Below are 23,564 nucleotides of genomic sequence, written 5' to 3' on the forward strand. Positions count from 1 at the left end.
AAAGCTCCTGCAAAGCCTTCTCTGACGACTTCCTCCTGTCTACAGGTTACCTTCCATTGGGGTAGTCATAATGGTGAGATTCCTCAGTGTTCCATTGAAATTATACATGCCATGCTTTGCCCTTATCACTCACACTAATTATTTTGCATTTGGGTTCCACACACTACGCTTCACTATTTAACATGGTGAAATTATGTGCTCCTACGATAACTATATCTGCCATGGAGTGGCCTTTATTACTAAACAACCTGTACTTCTGATGTCTTTGTGTTGTATTTTCCTGAAGTGCTTAGAGGCGTGTCCTCATATTGTCACTTCATCCCTGCTATGTGTGATTCATCGTGCTGGTTACAGAACTAACTATCATGACGGCTCTGCAGGAAGAAGAAGAATGTGCTGACCTTCCTCAGGACAGACCTCAAGGATCGATGGCCGTTGCTGACACAGACAAAGAAAAAGGCAAACGCAACACTGATTCACAGGAATCGTCCGACTACCACCCAAAGAGGTAATTTGCGCTTCATCTGCCTCCATGATTCAGCCCTACGGCTATATCCCTACAATCGTTATGAGCTGTAGATGCAGTGCTAAAGAGGCTATCCCTCCTGGCAAAACATCTGGCCGTAGGAGTTCTTCCAGCCCCCTGGAAAAAAAGAAAAAGGTACTCACAACCGCGTCGATTCTTTTTTTTCTTCGCCACATGCTGATCCTCTGTTACTTAATGAGACCACTGTTGATACTGCAGTCTCTGTCTTTCAGGCTCCCCGGTTTCTGGATACGGCTACTTTTGGGCATACAACACAGCCATCCCGGCTGCGCTTCCCTCCACGGGAACCTGTGCTTTTGTTTAATCCTGCCACTACCTTGCCTGCATAGGCAGCTTAGCATATGTACATATAGCAGACATTAGCTCCTGTTGTGTAATTACATCAGCACTACCGTCACTGCTTTGCCTGCACCCTGATGCATAAAGCTAGCAACTGTTGTGAATTGTTATGTAAGATCTGCAGACCGAACCTATGCGGTTAAAATGGACCATTACAACCCTTATCAGACCTATCAATGTAATATAAACATATGCAATGTGCTCGTGCTACGAGCCTGAGTATTTGTCGTGTTAGTGCGCGTCATGGGCTCATGTTGGGAAAGTTTATGTCAACGTTGAATCCTGCGCTGCATCTTAAGCTGCCTGTTGACGCGCGCAATGGCGCGCGCAACATACTAGTCCTCATATAAGGCAGCAAGCAAATTGAGTTTCTTGCATCCCTTAATGAAACAAAACATAAATATATATATCTATATTGTGAGCTGAACTCATCTTCTATCCTGGCCTTTTCCAACTACATTCCTCTTTATCTTAAAAAAAAACTCCATTCCTGCCATCATAATCTCATCTGTCGGGTTCATGAACCGGGGGTCCCTCGGGGATCGGCTTTCACGCCAAGGCTCAACCCAAGAGTCTAGAAAACAACAGGGCAAAGGGACGGCCCAGCAGCCGACCGGAAGGTCTGGCCCAAGAAGAGCGACACCCGCTCGTCAACTTCTTCGGCCCACCTCTCCGACCGGAGCACTTGCTCCAGGCTCCAGCCGCCTCCGAACGGCCTCTCCGATCGGAAGGCCTGCCCCGAGCCCGACTTCCGACTCCGACCCCGTGTCTCTCCGACCGGGGTACGCGAGAACACTGCTTCCTACTCTGACCCCGCGTCTCCGACCGGGGACCCCGTAGGAAGCTTGTTTACCGCTCTTCTCCAACTGGCGCGGCCAGGGCCGACTGGGGCCATCCGACTGGGGACGCCCGTTCGGAAGGAACCAGGGGCGAACGGAGAAAGCAGTGCACAAAGTCAAACCACGATACCGGGACCATACCCTGTACGCCTGCGGGAGCAGTGCTTCACAACCGCCCTGGCACAAACAGTATTGTAGGCGCCGACATTTGTGTCTACAGTATTGTGGGCGCCATTGAGCTCCCATACGGCAAAAAGCCCCCCATGCCTCTAGGCATCAATAGTGGGCGCCAGGGTTCACCATACCTGGTACTCATGGTAAGGGCTCCTCGCATAACAAAAGTATTTTGCAGGTACCGACATCCACCCTTCCTGAAGAAGCCAACGCAACCTCCCATGTGCACCTGACATTCTACAGTGACATCAACAGTATTGTGGGAGCTTATCATCATCGCTACCCTCGTCGGCGTGGGCAACAAGGCTTAGAAACATTCGTACTCTCTCCCTCTCACATGTAAAGCCATCCCCTTTATCTATAAAAGGGGATGCGCTCCCTCCAACAAGGGAGGTCGACTTCTTCAAGTTCAGACTCACTAGATCGATAGCTCACAACGCCTCAAGCACACGCTTGGACTTCTAGCTCATAGCAGAGTTCCGGTCGCCCTCGACCCTTCCGGTCGGACCCGATCGGGCCTCTTGAACACCCCTCCTTTCTCCTTCTCGTTTGTAACCCCACTACAGACTTCGAGCACCTGGGCTCGGGAATAAAGTCGCCGACCGACCCAAACTGGACGTAGGGCACGTTGCCTGAACCAGTATAAATCCTCTGTCATTGAGTGCTAGGCCACCTCCGATCACAACGTACAGCAAAACTACAAATATTTACTAGTTGATCACTTTCTGTACCAACAGTTGACGTCGTCCGTGGGGAAGACGCTGTACGTTCAACACTTTTTTGGTAATCGGATGGCCCATTTTTCCGCCACCCCCGCCGTGGTGGGCTCGGGCGATACGATTCGCTTCGGCTCGATGGAATTTCCCGCACTCTCGCCAGCCGGGATGCGGGTTCCACCCGTCTTCGAGCCATCCCAGGCCTTTCGCTTCGGGAGCCTGGACTTCGTCGCCGACTGGCTCGACGTACTCCACCTCCGCGAGGAGACTCGCGACCCGGCACCCATCGGGGGGACGTCCTCCACCGACTCCGGGACACGCGACTTCAACGGCGCGGCATCTGCGCTTCATTCCGAGCAAACTCTCGGCTCAAACCCCGCTGTGAGTAATATACATGCTGTTATTTACTTACTACGCTCTATCTTCCGCCAAATACCCGGTGGGTTACCGTTGTCCCCGTCGCAGCCGCCATACGGCCGGTTCCCCTATGGCCTCATGTCTCCCGTGGATGCGTACGCCCGGGGGCTCCAAAAGATTATGGCACCACCCCCTCTCACGTCTGAGTTCGTGGGAATGGCGAGCTATGCTCCCACCTGTTTCCTCGACATCATGGATGACGACGTCGGGAGTGACGACTCTAGCATCGGCGACATGGCACCCAGCCATCGTCCGTCCTGGGAGTACGCCATTGTGGCAGAACCACCCGAAATAGCGTACTTACAGAGGCGCTCGTCTTCCACCAGACACTAAGCACCCCGAAAGCCACTACCGCGAGCGGTATCCGTCGGACACACCCCGAGGGAGAGCCCGAAAGATCCACATTTTCCCCCAAGGATCCAATAATGAAAACGAGTTACAACACAAGTCCATCTCATACATTAGAGTTTCTGAAAAGTACATTATTACAATACCAAATACAGAGTTCGGAATGATAAACAGCGGAATATTAAAAGATAACATCTAGCGATAAGATAACGAGGATTTCGTCTGAGCCCACCAGAAGAATCCTCCACACAAGGTACTCCTCAAGCATCACCTGCAACAGGGGTAAATAACCCTGAGTACACAATGTACTCGCAAGACTTATCCGATAGTGGGAATACTTTCCCGACTCCAAGGAATATGCTAGGCTTTATGGTTGCTGGTTTTCTTTTAGCCAAAAGCAGTACTAATAGTGAGTCCTTATTGACATATTATTATTATCAGCCGTATTAAGTTTTTATCTAGTCAATCTATATAAGCACCTGCGCTACTTTCAAGCAAGAGTTGAGCAATCGATACTGTTTCTTCTCCTTTTCCACTTCCAGTTCTTACTACGGTGCTAAACCGCAGACAAGCCGTACCGGGTAATCCGGCGATTCGCGAATCAATGTGCCCAGCTGGGTGCCCCAAAGACACACGCCCCGCTTGTACCCCGGGCACAAGCGGGACTAACCCACCACTCTCCTGTCCCGGGTGTCCAAGTCCCCGTCCAAACTTGGACTCCAAGCCCCCGCCTCTGAATCCCGGACTCAGTGCGGCGCAAGGACCTCCACCACCTCCTCTTCCCATCAGTCGGTCCGGAAAGAGCCGGATCCACGACAAGAGAGCAGCAAGTCTTCCCTGCGCCCATACCCAAGTATGTGCTCGGGACAAAAGTCTATGACTTGCCTAGAGTCATATGCAACGACCGGTCCTTAATCGACGCAGACAGGGAAAAAGTGTAACCGGGCTATGCCCTGTTGGCCGCAGGACACAACCCCTCACACCCACCAGTATCAAATCCACATCCCTGTCCGGTCACCATTTTTCCTTCCCATTATTTCATCATGGTATTATAGTGTAATCACCTATTTGCGAGTAACGTCAGGTTACTCACGCTACCGACATCCTGAGCATAGCAGCTACTCGACCTGCACTAGTAGGACTCAGGGTGGATATGTCTATGCATGTAGTTTCCATAAAATGCCTGTAACGTAAATGCATATCATATAAATATATTCAGTGATCATTTAAAAATAGGGGTTATGCACCGGGGCTTGCCTTGGGCAGGTGCCGAGTCAGCAAAGTCAGTACCAACAGGCTCCTGGTCTCCTTCCTGTGTGAAAAGCTCCTCCTCGTACTCCTCGATCACCTCGTCGTACTCCGGATCACCGACGGGTACGAAGTCTACCTGTTCGTGATCTACATGAAATGACGATGCAATGATTACACTATGGCAACAAAAATTCTCAATGCAAAAGTACCTCTATTACATTACTAAGCGAGGTCTTCCTACTAAAGTCTAAGCTATATACCAGTACCACTAACATGTATGACCGCGTCCTACATTCATACGATGACTACGGATATTCATACTCCTAATGCTAGTTTACAATAAAGCAAGGATAATAACTATGGCGTTAAACGACTCGTTCTATGGTTACCATTTTTACAGCAAGTATATAAATGCCTAAGGAACCTACGGTAACGATTTCAAAGCTAAAGCTATCGTCGGTTTACCCCAACAAATCTTGCAATTAAGGATCGATATACCGCTAAGCTTCCACTTCAAGCTTATGAGCCTACCATCCTGACCACTAATGGTGAACCAACTGTACTAACAGGTAGGCGACATTTTTGCGAACCTAACAAACTTTGTTTCGCTATTTTTGGACAATCATGCAATTTACTACTAATTATTGAAGTTCAGTTCATAACCTAAATAGATAAACAATTTCTAATACAATGAAATTGAGAAAACGAAACCTCCCTGACCGGCCCACGACGCGCGGCCCGATCCAACTCGTCATCCCGCCCGCGTGCGACAGCAGCCAGGCGCGCGGCCCACGCGGAGGCGCGGCCCAGATGGCCAACGGCCCGCGAAGGGGAAGGCCTACGCGCGCGGTAAAAATGCACGAACACCCCTGACGAACTCAGCATTTACTACAAGCTCTATGGTACTGTTTCGCTAGTCTACCGTTTTACACCAGCACCCTCCCACTTCTTCTTCTTCACCGCGAGGAGGTCCCTGGCTATCCAGAGCACGCACCGGCACGACGGCGCGGCACTGGACGCCTACGTCAGCCACCCCGGCCCTCTCCATGCTAAAATAAAGGGCCAATACTCACCTACGTGCGAACGCAAACCACCGGGCGGAGACACAGGCGCCGAGACATCGCAGCGAGCACGGACCACGACGGTGGGCAACCTGCAAGGACGGCGATGCCGTTCCGGTGAACAACAGCACGGCCGGGACAAAACAAGGAGTGGACAAAACAGCACGGCCACGACGGTGGGCAACCTGCAAGGACAGCGATGCCGTTCCGGGCGCCATGCGTCGGTTGGCGAGGCGAGCAGCAGCGAGGCAGAGCGCGTAGGCGGGCAGCAGCGAGGCAGATGGTCAGGACACGCGGGGCGTGCGCGTGAATGGCGCCGCGAGCGCAGCCGAGTGCGGCAGCGGCTCAGGCCCGCGCGGCACAGCGCGCTGGCAAGCCGACCAGGTGGTGACCGCGCCTAGAGCCCAGCCAGGTGACGTGCATGACTTTTAAAGCAGCTAGAAATTGCGTACGCCATGTTCCAAACGCTAATCTAATTTCTCGATGCGAATAGGAGTACACCTAACCATCACCATCAGTCGCGACATTGTTCTACTTCCTAGGTCAATTGTTCTATAACTAATGCCGAAGATGGCCTCGTCGACCACTTCAAAGACTTACGCGGAGAACGTCGATCTGAAAGGTTTCGCGATGAACCCCAAACTCGATCCCCGGGACGTACTCGCTAGCCCTCCACGTCACCGACCACAACTTTTTATCGCCATTCCCAAAAACGTTTATAACATTTTGTGTTAACAAAATTTTGATTCAGGTAATAAACGCGTTATGTGACATGAAACATAACCTTTTTCTTTCCGTTTCGTAAAAATGTTTCCAAGCCAAACATGGATTATAAAGCCTATCATACACCAATGCACATAAATCAGATGCTTACGAATTATTTCAGCAAAACGTTACAATGTAACACCAGGGTGTTACAAATCTACCCCCCTAAAACAAAATCTCGACCCGAGATTTCATGTGCCTAGTATGAGAAAGGGTATGGAGTACATTTGCGCAAACTAACTATCCGACCCAGAGAGGAGATGGGGGTAATGCTTTGATAAGTAGCTCTCTTGCTCCCAGGTGGCTTCGTCCTCTGAATGGTTTTGCCATTGTACCTTGTAAAACTTTATCACCCTGTTCCTGATCACTCTCTCCTTCTCATCCAAGATTTTTATAGGATGTTCCACATAGGACAGATCAGGTTGGAGCGGAAGTCCTTCTATTTCCACAGATTCTTCAGGAACTCGTAGGCATTTCTTCAGTTGCGAGACGTGAAATACATTGTGAACTGCCGAGAGAATTTCAGGGAGTTGGAGACGATAAGCAACGGGACCACACTGCTGCAACACCTTGTATGGACCCACATACCGAGGGGCTAACTTGCCATGAACACCAAACCGATGTACCCCTCTCATAGGAGATACCTTGAGATACACATAATCTCCAGCTGCAAATTCTAAAGGCCTTCTTCGCTTGTCTGCGTAAGCCTTCTGTCGACTCTGAGCTGACTTCAAGTGTTCACGAATTATATTTACTTTCTCTCGAGCCTCCTTTATGAAATCAGGCCTGAAGTACCCACGGTCTCCTACTTCAACCCAATTTAGTGGTGTCCGACACTTCTGTTCATATAAAGCTTCAAATGATGCCATACGGATACTCTCCTGATAGCTGTTATTATAAGAAAATTCGGCCAGCTTCAAACACTGATCCCACTTCTCAGGAAAAGAGATTGTACAAGCCCGCAGCATATCCTCGAGCACCTGGTTCACCCTCTCAGTTTGACCATCCGTCTGTGGGTGGTATGCCGAGCTCCTGAGAAGGCGAGTACCCAAACACTCCTGGAGTTTCTCCCAGAAACGAGAGACAGAAACTGACCCTCTATCAGAGATGATGGTGAGAGGAACTCCATGTAGGGTCACAATCCGATCAAAGTATAACTCCGCATACTTCTTAGCATTGTATCTAGTGTCCACCGGAAAGAAATGGGCAGACTTGGTGAGACGGTCCACGATGACCCAAATAGAATCAAAACCAGAGGAGGTGCGGGGTAAACCCACAATGAAATCTAGGGAAATATCCTCCCATTTTTAATTAGGAATGGGCAAGGGCTGTAGATATCCAGGAGTACGCATATGATCTACCTTGATTCTACCACAAGTGTCACATTCTACAACGAACTGGGTGATATCTTGCTTCATGTAAGACCACCAGTATAGTTGGCGTAGATCATGGTACATTTTGTTGCTACCAGGGTGGATAGACATCTTGGAATGATGGGCTTCTTTTAGAATCTTTCCTTTCAGCTCCTCATTAGACGGAACAACCAGTCTATTCTTGTATCTCACGACTCCCAGCTCATCAATGCTAAAATGAGGTCCACGCCCTTCCGCTAGCAACTTCTTGATGTGAGGAATCTCTTCGTGATCTCCCTTCTGTTCCTGAATAATTTGCTCCAGCAATTCTGAGGTCAAAGCAATCTGAGCCAGCACCTCGGTGTGGTGGAGTGACAAGGGTATTTCCTCAACCTGATGCGACTTACGACTCAAAGCATCAGCCATCACATTGGCTTTTCCTGGGTGATAGTGAACTTCCAAATCATAATCCTTGATCAACTCTAACCATCTCCTTTGTCTCATGTTTAACTCAGACTGAGTGAAAATATACTTAAGGCTCTTGTGGTCCGTGAAGATATGCACTTTGTTGCCCAACAAATAATGCCTCCAAATCCTCAGAGAGTGAACTACAGCAGCTAGCTCTAAATCATGGGTAGGGTAGTTCACCTTGTGCTTCTTCAGTTGGCGCGAAGCATAAGCTATCACACGCCCTTCTTGCATAAGCACACACCCCAATCCCATCTTCGAGGCATCACAGTAAACATCAAAGGGCCTCTCAATATCCGGTTGAGCCAACACAGGGGCAGTGGTCAGAAAAGTCTTCAGGGACTGAAAAGCTTCTTCACAAGCTGGACTCCAAACAAACTTAGCTTCTTTTTGGAGCAGCTTAGTCATGGGCTGGGCTATCTTGGAGAAATCAGGGATGAAACGTCGATAGTATCCAGCTAGCCCAAGGAACTGACGGATCTGGTGCACAGACCTTGGAGACTTCCAATCTACTACATCTCGCACCTTGCTGGGATCCACAGAAACGCCCTCAGGTGTCAACACATGTCCCAAAAACTGCACTTGATCAAGCCAAAACTCGCACTTGCTGAATTTAGCATACAACTGGTGCTCCCTTAGCCGAGTCAGTATTATCCGGAGGTGACGGGCATGCTCTTCTTCATTCTTGGAATAGATTAAGATGTCATCAATGAAAACTACCACAAACTTATCTAGCTCCGGCATAAAAACTGAGTTCATCAGGTACATGAAGAAGGCCGGGGCATTGGTGAGGCCAAAAGACATCACTAGGTATTCATATAGCCCATACCTAGTAGAGAAAGCTGTCCTTGGTATATCCTGTGGCCTGATCTTGATCTGATGGTAGCCCGATCGGAGATCTATTTTCGAGAACATCCTGGCACCAGCTAGTTGATCAAACAAAGTATCAATGCGGGGCAAGGGATACTTGTTCTTAACTGTTACCACATTGAGGGGGCGGTAATCCACACACATCCGCAGTGTACCATCCTTCTTCTTCACGAAAATCGCTGGGCAACCCCATGGTGAAGAACTTGGGCGGATGAAACCCTTGTCCATCAACTCCTCTAGTTGCTTCTTCATTTCTGCTAGTTCTCTTGGGGCCATGCGGTACGGACGTCTGGAGATAGGAGCAGTACCAGGCTCAAGTTCAATGGAGAATTCTACCTCACGGTCCGGTGGCAATCCAGGAAGATCCTTAGGGAAAACATCTGGGAACTCACATACTACTGGAATGGAGGTAAGATCAGGAACGGCTTCAGCATGGGCAGCAACAGGTAAGACCGGTTCTGAGGGTATGATGAGAGACATCCTATCCTCAGAAGACGGAAGCCGTAACTCTACACTTCTCCTCATATCCAATACTACCCCATACACCCGCAACCAGTTCATCCCAAGAATAACATCAATGCCTTACCCAGGCATTATCATGAACTGTAGACGGTAAGCGTGGGTGGCTAATACCAAACTTACTGTATCCGTGCGGGTGTTGATGAACATCTGAGAACCCGCAGTACGGATCTTATAGGCATACGGTATAGCCACAAGTGATAAATTGTGCCGCTCTACAAACCCCATGCTCATAAAGGAATGCGATGCACCAGAATCAAACAACACCAAAGCTGGATGGGATTCGATGGTAAACATACCAGCCATAACTGTCTCCTGATGCACAACCTGCTGAGCATCCGTGAAGTGCACCTGACCAGATCTGCTGGGCACCTTCCTCTTGATGAAAGTCCTCTTAACCAGCCTGGAATTTGCAGACGGCTGAGATGGCTGAGTTGTCTGCTGCTGAGGACACTCCCTGGCATAGTGGCCCTCCTTGCCACACTTGAAACAAGCACCAGGCTTGTTCCCGAATCCCTGACGAGGTGGGACCTGCTGTCCCTGAGTCTGCTGGGGCTACACCTGCTGCTGAGGTGCCTTATACTGAGTAGCGGAAGTCTGTGAGGTCTGCTGGGGTGACCGGAACGGAGGCCCGCCGGATGGTTGATAGGACCCCTGCCTCATAATTTGCACCTTCTGAGTATGAGGGTGGCTGGAGGATCCAGCTGCCACCCTCCTCCGCTTCCAGTCCGCCTGAGATGCCCGCTAAAAACCCTCAAGAGCAATGGTGGCGTTCATCAGAGCCCCAAAGGTCTGATAGTTCCCCAGGTATAGTTTCTCCTGTAGAGCAGGAGTGAGACCACGAAAGAAGCGATCCTTCTTCTTGTCATCCGTGTCCACCTGACTACCAGCATACTGAGCCAAGTGGTTGAACTGATTCACATACTCCATTACCGTCCTACTCCCCTGACGCAACTCCATGAACTCAGTCACCTTCTAATGGATAACGCCAGTAGGTATGAAGAACTCGTGGAAGGCGGCGGAGAACTCCTGCCACGTTGCCGGGTGATCCGGCAGCTCCGCGGCCTGGAAAGTCTCCCACCAGGCACCTGCGAACCCCAAAAGCTGCTGGGACGCAAAGTGCACCTTCTGCTCGTTGGCCACTCCGAGCAGCCGAAACTTCTGCTCCAGTGTGCGAAGCCAGTGCTCCGCCTCCAACGGATCGTCCGACGGCGTGAACGTGGGTGGGTGGGTCTTGAGAAAGTCCTGGTAAGAGGACTGTCCCTCAGGACGACGAGCACCACCCTCATTCCCACCGTTGCCTCCGGGGCCTCCACGGGCGAGACCCGCGACGACCTGTGCCATAATCTCCAAGGCACGAGTAGTCTCCTGTCGAGCAACGACTGACTCCCGACGAGCAGCCAACAACTCCACCATGACCTCCGCGGCGGACAGCGGCGGAGGCGGTGGGAAAGGATGAGGAACCAAAGGTGGAACCTCCCGAGCTCCCTCGTTGTCACGCTCAACGGCCCGAGCACTGTCACCATGGCCCTCGTTGGCCGCTCCCGAACTGGTGCTCCCATGTCCGGACCTCAGATTCATCTGTAAGAGAGACGAACCATCCATTAGGACACCCTTCCGATTAGAATCTAGGGATTAAAGAGATGGCAGCACATTTATTAAGGTATTCATTAAGTTAGTCCTATGAATTTACTACTGTCATTATACGTGAAGGGGGACTCCTAGTTCAATAAGATGCTATTATATGATGCATGCTTCGACCTATACGTTCACTCAAGCCGGAATATAGCGGCGTTCGTAACATTTTCGGCACATCGCACACTCACTTTCCGTATACTAAGCGATTTCTTATGCAACGCAAGTCAGTGTACCTGCAGAAAACTGATTAGTTAAAACCAGTGCCGCTATCCTAGATATACCATATAGCTAGGGCTTATAATTATATAACTAAACTTAATCGCATCCTACTTTTCGCAAAACTTTTGTTGTTCAAACTTTTAGTTTTGTAAAAGAGTGAGGAACTCGTGACCATTATTGGCTCTGGTACCAACTGTGGCAGAACCACCCGAAATAGCGTACTTACGGAGGTGCTCGTCTTCCACCAGACACTAAGCACCCCGAAAGCCACTACCGCGAGCGGTATCCGTCGGACACACCCCGAGGGAGAGCCCGAAAGATCCACATTTTCCCCAAGGATCCAATAATGAAAACGAGTTACAACACAAGTCCATCTCATACATTAGAGTTTCTGAAAAGTACATTATTACAATACCAAATACAGAGTTCGGAATGATAAACAGCGGAATATTAAAAGATAACATCTAGCGATAAGATAACGAGGATTTCGTCTGAGCCCACCAGAAGAATCCTCCACACAAGGTACTCCTCAAGCATCACCTGCAACAGGGGTAAATAAACCCTGAGTACACAATGTACTCGCAAGACTTATCCGATAGTGGGAATACTTTCCCGACTCCAAGGAATATGCTAGGCTTTATGGTTGCTGGTTTTCTTTTAGCCAAAAGCAGTACTAATAGTGAGTCCTTATTGATATATTATTATTATCAGCCGTATTAAGTTTTTATCTAGTCAATCTATATAAGCACCTGTGCTACTTTCAAGCAAGAGTTGAGCAATCGATACTGTTTCTTCTCCTTTTCCACTTCCAGTTCTTACTACGGTGCTAAACCGCAGACAAGCCGTACCGGGTAATCCGGCGATTCGCGAATCAATGTGCCCAGCTGGGTGCCCCGAAGACACACGCCCCGCTTGTACCCCGGGCACAAGCGGGACTAACCCACCACTCTCCTGTCCCGGGTGTCCAGGTCCCCGTCCAAACTTGGACTCCAAGCCCCCGCCTCTGAATCCGGGACTCAGTGCGGCGCAAGGACCTCCACCACCTCCTCTTCCCATCAGTCGGTCCGAAAAGAGCCGGATCCGCGACAAGAGAGCAGCAAGTCTTCCCTGCGCCCATACCCAAGTATGTGCTCGGGACAAAAGTCTATGACTTGCCTAGAGTCATATGCAACGACCGGTCCTTAATCGACGCAGACAGGGAAAAAGTGTAACCGGGCTATGCCCTGTTGGCCGCAGGACACAACCCCTCACACCCACCAGTATCAAATCCACATCCCTGTCCGGTCACCATTTTCCTTCCCATTATTTCATCATGGTATTATAGTGTAATCACCTATTTGCGAGTGACGTCAGGTTACTCACGCTACCGACATCCTGAGCATAGCAGCTACTCGACCTGCACTAGTAGGACTCAGGGTGGATATGTCTATGCATGTAGTTTCCATAAAATGCCTGTAACGTAAATGCATATCATATAAATATATTCAGTGATCATTTAAAAATAGGGGTTATGCACCGGGCTTGCCTTGGGCAGGTGCCGAGTCAGCAAAGTCAGTACCAACAGGCTCCTAGGTCTCCTTCCTGTGTGAAAAGCTCCTCCTCGTACTCCTCGATCACCTCGTCGTACTTCGGATCACCGACGGGTACGAAGTCTACCTGTTCGTGATCTACATGAAATGACGATGCAATGATTACACTATGGCAACAAAAATTCTCAATGCAAAAGTACCTCTATTACATTACTAAGCGAGGTCTTCCTACTAAAGTCTAAGCTATATACCAGTACCACTAACATGTATGACCGCGTCCTACATTCATACGATGACTACGGATATTCATACTCCTAATGCCTAGTTTACGATAAAGCAAGGATAATAACTATGGCAGTTAAACGACTCGTTCTATGGTTACCATTTTTACAGCAAGTATATAAATGCCTAAGGAACCTACGGTAACGATTTCAAAGCTAAAGCTATCGTCGGTTTACCCCAACAAATCTTGCAATTAAGGATCGATATACCGCTAAGCTTCTACTTCAAGCTTATGAGCCTACCATCCTGACCACTAATGGTGAACCAACTGTACTAACAGGTAGGCGATATTTTTGCGAACCTAACAAACTTTGTTTCGCTATTTTTGGACAATCATGCAATTTACTACTAATTATTGAAGTTCAGTTCATAACCTAAATAGATAAACAATTTCTAATACAATGAAATTGAGAAAACGAAATCTCCTTGACCGGCCCACGACGCGCGGCCCGATCCAACTCGTCATCCCGCCCGCGCGCGACAGTAGCCAGGCGTGCGGCCCACGCGGAGGCGCGGCCCAGATGGCCAACGACCCGCGAAGGGGAAGGCCTACGCGCGCGGTAAAAATGCACGAACACCCCCGACGAACTCAGCATTTACTACGAGCTCTACGGTACTGTTTCGCTAGTCTACCGTTTTACACCAGCACCCTCCCACTTCTTCTTCTTCACCGCGAGGAGGTCCCTGGCTATCCAGAGCACGCACCGACGCGACGGCGCGGCACTGGACGCCTACGTCAGCCACCCCGGCCCTCTCCATGCTAAAATAAAGGGCCGATACTCACCTACGTGCGAACGCAAACCACCGGGCAGAGACACAGGCGCCGAGACGTCGCAGCGAGCACGGACCACGACGGTGGGCAACCTGCAAGGACGGCGATGCCGTTCTGGTGAACAACAGCACGGCCGGGACAAAACAAGGAGTGGACGAGTACCAGCGACTCACCATGGAACTGGAAGACGGGAAGAAGCGATCGGAGGTGGCTCAGGCCAAGCCGGCCATGTGCGCGCGATGAGTGCAGCAGAGCACGGCAATGGCACGGCCGCGCCACAGGATGCACTACGGCGGTAGGGTCTAGGATAGGGCGAGCATGGTGACAACCGACGGAAGGGGAGGCTAGTGGTGCGAGGAATTTGACCGAGCTGCTTTGGTGGCGAAGAAAACCGACGGCGCAGCACTCCGGGTCTTAATGGCCTGAGAGCTCGGCCCTTCAAAATTGGCGCACAGGACAGAGCTACAGGCTACTATGAGGGGCGGGAAGGGTTACCGGCTGCCCAACGGAGCTGCGGGCCAGACCAATTGAACCGGGGTGCAACCGCATCGGTGAAATGGAAAGAAACGTGACGGCGGTAAGGGGACAGCGAAGGCAGAGGAACACCCGGCGCGGCATGGCTCGTCTGCGGTCGTCAACGCAAGGTACCGCCGTGCTTGGCCATGGGGAACCCCAGGGCGTGCTCCTGACAGCCGTCCGCACGGCCGCTGCAGCAAACGACGAGCCCTGGCATGGCACGTCTGTGGACGGCACCAGGCAAGGACACGGCGGACGCGACGCCGAGGCAACAGTGCAGCGGCAGTCTTCTACGCGCAAGCGGCCAAGGGGTCAACTGAGCGGTGCCGAGCGCAGCCGCTAGCGACGCGGACGCGGGACCCCGCCCGACCACGGCCACAGCGGGCAGGGCAAGGTGCAGGCAGGGCACGGCCGGCGGTCCGGGCGCCACGCGTCGGTTGGCGAGGCGAGCAGCAGCGAGGCAGAGCGCGCAGGCGGGCAGCAGCGAGGCAGATGGTCAGGACATGCGGGGCGTGCGCGTGAACGGCGCCGCGAGCACAGCCGAGTGCGGCAGCGGCTCAGGCCCGCGCGGCATAGCGCGCTGGCAAGCCGACCGGGTGGTGACCGCGCCCAAAGCCCAGCCAGGTGACGTGCACGACTTTTAAAGCAGCTAGAAATTGCGTACGCCATGTTCCAAACGCTAATCTAATTTCTCGATGCGAATAGGAGTACACCTAACCATCACCATCAGTCGCGACATTGTTCTACTTCCTAGGTCAATTGTTCTATAACTAATGCCGAAGATGGCCTCGTCGACCACTTCAAAGACTTACACGGAGAACGTCGATCTGAAAGGTTTCGCGACGAACCCCAAACCCGATCCCCGGGACGTACTCGCTAGCCCTCCACGTCACCGACCACAACTTTTTATCGCCATTCCCAAAAACGTTTATAACATTTTGTGTTAACAAAATTTTGATTCAGGTAATAAACGCGTTATGTGACATGAAACATAACCTTTTTCTTTCCGTTTCGTAAAAATGTTTCCAAGCCAAACATGGATTATAAAGCCTATCATACACCAATGCACATAAATCAGATGCTTACGAATTATTTCAGCAAAACGTTACAATGTAACACCAGGGTGTTACAGCCATGACGGATGCTCCAGAACAGCCGCCAGGGGCAACGGAGTCCTCACGGACTCACGCCCCTCCAGGCCCTCATACGGAGGCCCCAAAGCTCACACGAGAGCACGGGGAGGATCTACGACGACAGTGGCCACATCAGCCACCTACTGCGCCATCACGCTCGGCGCGCTACACTACGCCCCGTGCGCGTGGACCAACGAACGGCGCTCGGGGTCGTGCCCGTCAGGTCCAGCGCAACACCCTGGTTACGGGGACCGACCCCCCACAGTTCGCTCGGGCCAGTCAGAACATTGCTGCCGTGGCAATGCTCCTGCGCAGCCTATCCGAGCCGAACGACCCTCGCGAACAGGCGATCCACCGAAACCTCCGGGCACTGGTGGAGACCGCCGCCGTTCAACAAGCGGAGTGCTCCGTATCGCGATGCCGACTCGCGACCTCGCTCCCCGTTTGGGGAACCGGGACGCAATAGATGGGGCACTACACCCTGTCACTGCCACAACCACCGAGTGCGGCACAGGAAGCCGCAACCGCACCTTGGCTTGACTTAACGACCGCTCCGTGCCGACTGCCCGTCTATGCGCGCCTCGAACCAAACCGAGACACGTGCAGCGGCGACCGAAGTCCCAGCACTGATGGCCCGAGACCACCAACCTTTGCCCAACTCCCCCAGCAAGCGTCGTTCTCATCGCGCTTCAACGGGGGCCGCGACAAAGGTAAGGCCAAGCGCCAGGATCAAGACGAGGGCCCCTCCACGCAGAGCGGAAAAAAGAACAGAAAGGATCGTCGCCGACCGGCCAACTCCACGTCGGTCGCCGTGGCCGATCACCTGGGCGCGTAGCCCCAGCAGGACCGATCAGGACACTTCCACGAGCTCATGGAAAGCCCGTGCACCAACCACAACTATCCCGTCAACCATCTCTACAAGGACTGCTAGCTCCTCAAGCGCCTACTAAGGTAAGCTGGCAGGCCAAAGGAAGAAAAAGGCGAGGAAGCAGCAACCGAAGAAGGGGGCGCAACGGGCAAGGATCTAGACGACTGAAGGATGAAGTGATCCGATCGGACGCCTACCGACTGAAGGACAACAACGACGACGCTCTCTCCGAGCACCTTGAACAGCTATGTCATTTCTTCTTTTCCTAAGTTTCAGTCTTACCTTTACTTAGCGAACGCTCCTATAAAAGCACCCCGACCCGAACACTTTTCGGCTCAAGGCGCTCGGGGGCTCCACTAGGGGACTCTACTACCCCTCTGTTTTTGTTTTTACTTTAAGTACTCCTTTACTTTCATATGGAGAAACTCCTTCCTACCAAGACAAAAGGGTAGTTTGTTCCTTTGATTTACCTTACGTAGCTTTGCTTTAGAACATTCCGACTGATCGCACCCCTCCTTTTCCTACGGTTAGGACTGGCCGAGCCTCGCGGGGCCACGCCTCGGGCTCGCAAAGTTGCAGCCTACGGAACAAACGGGCAGGTATGAGAAAGAAAGAAATTTAAAACAAAATTATGCTAAGGGAAAACTAAGGAATGAAAGGGAACAAGCTTCCCCGAACGGAGCAACTTCATCACAAAAACAAAAACCGATTGCAGTCATTAAAACACACACGAACGTTTTACGCAGGGGCTCCCCCACGAACTTAAATTTTTACGTTTACTAAACTACTTATATTCTACAAGCTATTAAACCGACCCGACGGCATCTGCTGGCGGCGCAACCGATGAAGGCGCAGGCTGCTCACTCTCCAGCGGCACGACGTTTGGCTCGATCGAGGCCGAGGCAACATTCCCCCCCAAACCAGGCTCTGGGCTATCCCTCTCCACGCATGCTTCGGGCCATGTCTTGACGACGAACATCCATCACCCACTCGGCGGAGACTTGCTCTGACACCGACCACGCGTGCGGCAGCAAGCTCTCCCCGATTGATTGGATGTCCTCCATGCTCAGGCCTTCAGCATACCCGCTGCAGATAGTGGCGAAGTCCAGATTCGGGTGGTACATCGTCACCGAGGTCAGCACCCCCGACGCTCCATAAAACAGCCTGCTCCTGACAAGGTCCTTGACCACGTCCGGGGCCTCTGCCAGCTGAACCACGGGCGCGCTGGTACTTGGCGCCGACCCGAAGACTTCCGAGACATCGAGCTGGGCATCGTTGCGGATCTGGCCGAGCTCCCCTTCGAGAGCACGTCGCTCTTCACGGGACTTGGCCAGCTCCTCGGCATTTCGGCTGAAGTTCGCCTTGGTCATCTCCAGGTCTCGCTCCAGCGCCTTCACCTTTTCACCCAGCTCTGCGAGAAGGGCGACAAGCTCAGAAACAGGCTGAGGGAAAAATCAACACCACGAGAAAACAAAAAAGGTACGCACCGACGCGAGAGGCCTCAAGGGTGGAGAGATCCTCTGCCTGCCGAGCCACCTGCTCGCACAGCCGGGCACTCGTGTCCTCCATCCCCATCACCTGGCCCCGGAGCGCGAGCACCTCCCGATCCGCCTCCGACCGGGCCCTCTGCTCCGCCTCCAGGGCCTTCTGTGCCCTCTCCAAGGCGGACCGCTCCGGCTCAAGGGCCACCAAGGCCTCCTGAAGCGCCACCTCGGTGTTCGCCAGGGATGTCCGTAGCCCCGCCTCAGTCTCCTCCTGGCGGACCCTTGCCGCCTCGAGCCCTTGCTCGGCAGCAGTCGCCCGCTCCGCCACACGTTGCCCCTCCGCCCGCGCCACGGCCGCCTCGACCGCCCGGACCTGGGACTCGCGACAAGCGGACTCCACCCGATGCTCAAGCTTGGCCATCCGAGCGTGTTCCGCCCGGAGGAAGTAAGACTTGCGGGACGACACCTTCCTTATTTCCTGTGAAAAACAGGCATGCTAAAAACAACCGACGAAAGATTCAAAGGGCAAGGATAAGTACTAGAAACTCACCTCCGCGGCGAGCTGCAGGTCGACCTCAACCAGCTGCCGGGCAAACTGAGCCTGCTTCCGGGCACTCTCAAGCTTCGCGGACAGCTTGGTGAGTTTGGACACCGCGGCATGCCCTTGCCCCCCCGAAAATGTCCTAGAGCTGGCGCTCCCGGGAATCCCGGAGGACGAACCTCGCCTTCGATGGGTCCTCGGAAAAGGGCCACTCCGATGAACCGCCGGAGGGCCCAGCCTCCGACCGAACCACCACCAGCTCCCACGGCGACACCGGCGGTTCCGCCACGGTATCCGCCTTGCCGTTGGACGGGATCTCCACCACCTCGGTCGCATGGGACGCCGCCGGGCGTCCCAACTCTGTCCCGGCCACGCTTCCCCCCGACGCCTTCGGCTCCGACGGCAAGGATAGGTCGTGCAGCCCTCCACTCGACGAGGTAGGGAGCTCGCCCCCACTCGTCTCCTCCACCGCGACTGGCGGAGGAGGGGCCGCGAGAGTTACCTCCGACGCAACCTTCGCCATCGACACCGGGATCGCGGCCAACAACGTCGCCGCCGCTGTCACGTTATCAGTAGCCGCCCCGGGGAGCACCACCCCCTGGAGGGAAGGCTTCGCCGCCGCCACCCTGCTGCCCCCTTTGCTCGCCGCAACACGCTGCAGAGTGAACCTCCAAGCCTCCCGCACGGGGGTCGGGGCGATGCTCAACCCCGACATCCCCCGGTCGCTGACAAAAAATCGCGGGTAAGCCACACTCCAAAAAAGACTCAACCACCAAAAGTCGAAGAAGCAACAAAAGGAAACATGTCGGATGGCAAGCGGCACGACTCTAAAGGCAGGCTCCGACGACGACGGGCCCACAAGACGAGGACCGCTCCCAGGCTGCGACCCGCGCCCCCTCACTTCAGACGGGGTCGGAGTCGTCCCGGCCGGCCCCTTCCTGGCCTACGGGTCGCTACAACCTCCGACTCGGGGCTCCCCGACCGGAGCAGTGGGCGGGGCGTCCCGCGACTGCGAGTCGCGCGTCGACCGGGCGCCAGTCTGCCCTCAGACCGCCCAGACTGCTCGACCGCACTCACGGTAGGCGGGGCCTCCTCCAGCTGCAAGTCCAGCGTTGGCACCGGCCCCGTCGCCGCACAAGCGCCGGCCTGCTCCTCAGATCGCCCGGCTCCCCCAGCCGCGTCCGCCACAGGTGACAACAGGACCGGCGACACCGCCGAGAGGCGCGGTGACCTTGTCCGCTTCGCCGCTCGCTCGCCAACGTTGTCCGCGCTAGCCGCACGCTTCCTCGACGCAGGAACCTCCGCATGCCGCGCGGCCTCCTGCTCCTCACCAGCGGACGTCGCCACGGGGTCGCGACGCACCGCCGAGGTCACAACGACCTCCCGACTCTCCTCGTCGGAGAAGACCATATCGTCCAAATCCGTAGGATCATCCGACGCGAGTTCCGATTCGACGTCGCTCCTACGTTCCCCGGCCTTCACGCGCCGGACGATCTCCTTCTTCTCTTCTTTCCGCTGAACCTCCTTGGTTTTCTTCTTCTTCTGGACATCTGCCGCCTCCTTCTGGGCGGCCTGCCGAGCCTGGCCCGCCGGTCCCTTGGGAAGGTGCGGCCGAGACTTGTACCTCCCAAGCCCCTACGGAACAAATGAACCAAAATAAAAAAAGAAAGGGGGCAGAGAAAAAGCACGAACAAAATAAGGGAGCATACCAGCGTGGACACGATCAAGGCATTGAACGGTATGGGTTTTCCCACCACCGTCTCTCCGGGCCTCAGCTGCAGCACTCGGCTGACGCGACTCTAGATCTTGTCGTCCGACAGCTCCTCCGGCGACGCACGGTACGGGTCCGACCGGCCGCCATACGTCCACATCGGGTGCGTCCTCTCCGCCAACGGCGCAACCTGGCGGCGGTAAAGGATGTGGAACACCCGCACCCCGTTGAGGACGGCCCTTATGAGCTTCCGGAGCTCCTCCTCGATGGCCTCCACCTTGTGCCTCTCCGTGTGGGCGCAGCCCCACGACCAGCTCTTCTGCTTCATCGGCCTCCCGTCGGTAAACGCTAAAAACGGCACCCCCGCCGAATTCCTAATGTAGAACCACTCCCCATGCCATCCCCGGTTGGAGTCACATGGGGAGTACGCGGGATACGAGCCTCCCGCACGCGGCTTCTTCTACAGGGCGAAGCCTCCGACCGGTGCGATCTCAGCCGAACTCTAGTCCGCCATAGCTCTCCTGGAGAAGAAAAGCCGAAAGAGGTCCACATGCGGCTCCATCCCGAGGAAAGCCTCGCAGACGGTGACGAAGCTAGCAATGTGCAGCACCCCCGTCAGATTGAGGTGCTACAGCTCTAGGCCCCACTCGTTGAGGAGCCCGCGTAGGAACCAGTGCGCGGGGTATCCTAATCCGCGCTCGTGGAAGGTAAGGAAAGAAACCACCTCATCAGGACGAGGTTGCGGGAACTCCTCTCCAGGGACCCTCCAGTGCGCCACCTCCTGCGGCGGTAGAAACCCCTTCGCGACGAAAGCCTCCAGCACCGACTTCCTCACGTTGGACGTCCGCTAGTCCGACATGTCGCTCCGGATCGAAAAAAGGTCGGTGAGTTCTTCTCTTCTCCCTCGCTCTCCCCCCATTCTTTCCTAGAAACCTCCGCGGCTCTTAGGAACGCTCACGGCAAAAAAGGAGGAGAGAAGGCGGCGGCAGATGAAGATGAAGAACAGGCAAAAGAACGAAACAAAAACCCTCTCTCTGCTCCTATTTAAAGGAAAGGGAACAGCGGTTAGGGAAGGACGCGCCGATCGGGGAAGGCAGAACGGCGGAGCGAGATTTTCTCTCTTTTCCATTTAATGCAGATGGGACGTGTCCTGAACCGATGAGACGCGCCCTGCTCGATGGAACGGCTCCTGATCGGACGGGACGTGGCCTGGCCATGGCCCACCACTACTGCACGATCAACCACTACCACATGACGGGCATAGGAACCGAAGCGCCACCGCACGCGCGTGTAGGGACCAAAAACGAAATCTCCGCCAGAAGAGACCACCGAACCTCCCCGAGTCGATCGAATCACCCAGGAGGGACACCGGGCGATAGGTAAGGAGCAAAGGGACGCCACATGCAGGCCATGCCGACTTCGTCTCGAACAACGAGCATGGGTCCCGGTCGGACATTTCCGACTGAAGCTCTCCGAGCCCCGTCACTCCAGTCGTCAAGGTAAACATTACCAAAACCCCCTCTATTTCTTTACAAATCATTCATACATCCATACGCGCATTCATCTCATACGCCTGAACCCCTCGGACAGTTAGGGCATGAACCGCCCGGGGGCTCGAGAACTAAGCATCGCACGTGCAACGAAATGCACCAGAACGCACCGTGTTGCGTCACGAAGCGGCAGTTGCCTCATTCGACATGAGCAACCAACAGAGCCAGGGGAGAAAACCGTAGATGAGCATCGTGCAGCCCTCGCCCGGTCCGGCAGACCGGGTCATCTCAACCTTCTCGTTCGATCCTGAACCTCTCGCTAGGCCCACAGAATCTCCATCGAAGGGGAGGCCGTTAGGCCACCCGGGTCGGTCTCCAGAACGACCTAGGCATCTGTTGGGTTGCAGGTAAAGGAGTAGTGGAATGTCACAAGAGGGCTATGCCGACCCCGTCACGAACGATGGACCCGGATTCCACTCGATCACACCCGTTAGCGAGCTCACCAAGGTAGTCTTCGAGCCCGAGCGATCGGGACAAGCAACAAAACTCAGCCCCTCCGGTTGTGAGGAACCGGATGGGGTAACACACAATACTCACATCGACCCCCACGAAGGCCCGATAGGGCTCGGGGGCTCAAGAAAAACACCAAGGACAGCGACCTCGAACTCGCTAGATCAACGACTACGACTCGCCCGGTCCTATGGCGAGCACCGACGCCAGGATCCACGAGCATCGCCTCATCCGATCTTTAACTTAACTAACAACGTCTTCGTAACGGCTTCGCTTCCGACTGCGCTCCAAAGAAATCTTGGGACCGCGACCCCGAACTCGCGTCGACAGGATCACCGATATCTGGCTACGGCTCTCGGGACCGCGACCCTGAACTCGCGTCGACAGGATCGGCGACATCCGGCTACGGCTCTTGGGACCGTGACTCCGAACTCGCGTAACGGCTTCATTAACTGAAACTAAACAAAAAAACTTTCTCGATCCACGACGCGCACCAACGCCTGGGTCTACTCGCGACTCCACCTCGCCCGATCCCACGGCGCGCACCGACGCCTGGGTCTACTCGCAACTCCGCCTCACTCGACCCCACGGCGCGCATCGACGCCAAAGATCAGTGAGCTCTGTCACATCCAAACTAAGCTGTCTCCATTCACGGCGCGCACCGACGCCAGGTTTTCTCAAACTAAACTTCCTTGCTCGATCCCCGATGCGCACCGACGCCAGGATCAGTAAGTTCTGTCTCAAATTCAATCCCCGCGCCTAAAAACGCCTCGGCTACACAACGACGCCGTGGTTTAACAAAAATCCGTCTCAGACTAAAAACACGCACACACACGCTCCAAGCACCCCTCAGACGGTTCTGCCCGAACCGCCCAGGGGCTCGGGGGCTACACCCGCCGAACAAAAACCACCCCCGCGGGCAACACAGAAAAGCCCCCCAGCCGATTCTGCCCGAACCGCCCGAGAGCTCGGGGGCTACACCCGCGGGTGCGCTCGCGCGCACCCGCCGGCAAGCCAAAAATCCCCCGGACGATTCTGCTCAAATCGCCTGGGGGCTCAGGGCTCCTGTCGGGTTCATGAACCCGGGGTCCCTCGGGGACCGGCTTTTACGCCAAGGCTCAACCCAAGAGTCTAGAAAACAACAGGGCAAAGGGACGGCCCAGCAGCCGACCAGAAGGTTTGGCCCAAGAAGAGCGACACCCGCT

General features: G+C 54.0%; 1 protein-coding gene across 8 annotated transcripts in view; it reads right to left on the minus strand.

The window, feature by feature from the left end:
• Window positions 1–1,247: 1,247 nt before the first annotated feature.
• LOC136493936 (pentatricopeptide repeat-containing protein At4g17616-like) overlaps window positions 1,248–23,564 on the minus strand; it is a 28,714-nt gene continuing 6,397 nt past the window's right edge. For 5 of the 8 annotated variants that reach the window (XM_066490064.1, XM_066490060.1, XM_066490062.1 and 2 more), the window contains one exon: window positions 1,248–1,389. The gene's annotated coding sequence lies outside the window, so the exon portion shown is untranslated. The remainder of the gene's footprint in view (window positions 1,390–23,564) is intronic. The other 3 variants (XM_066490063.1, XM_066490061.1, XM_066490058.1) reach the window with 1 other exon arrangement.

Source organism: Miscanthus floridulus, chromosome 11 (genome assembly GCF_019320115.1).
Source record: "Miscanthus floridulus cultivar M001 chromosome 11, ASM1932011v1, whole genome shotgun sequence".
Taxonomy (NCBI): Eukaryota; Viridiplantae; Streptophyta; class Magnoliopsida; order Poales; family Poaceae; genus Miscanthus; species Miscanthus floridulus.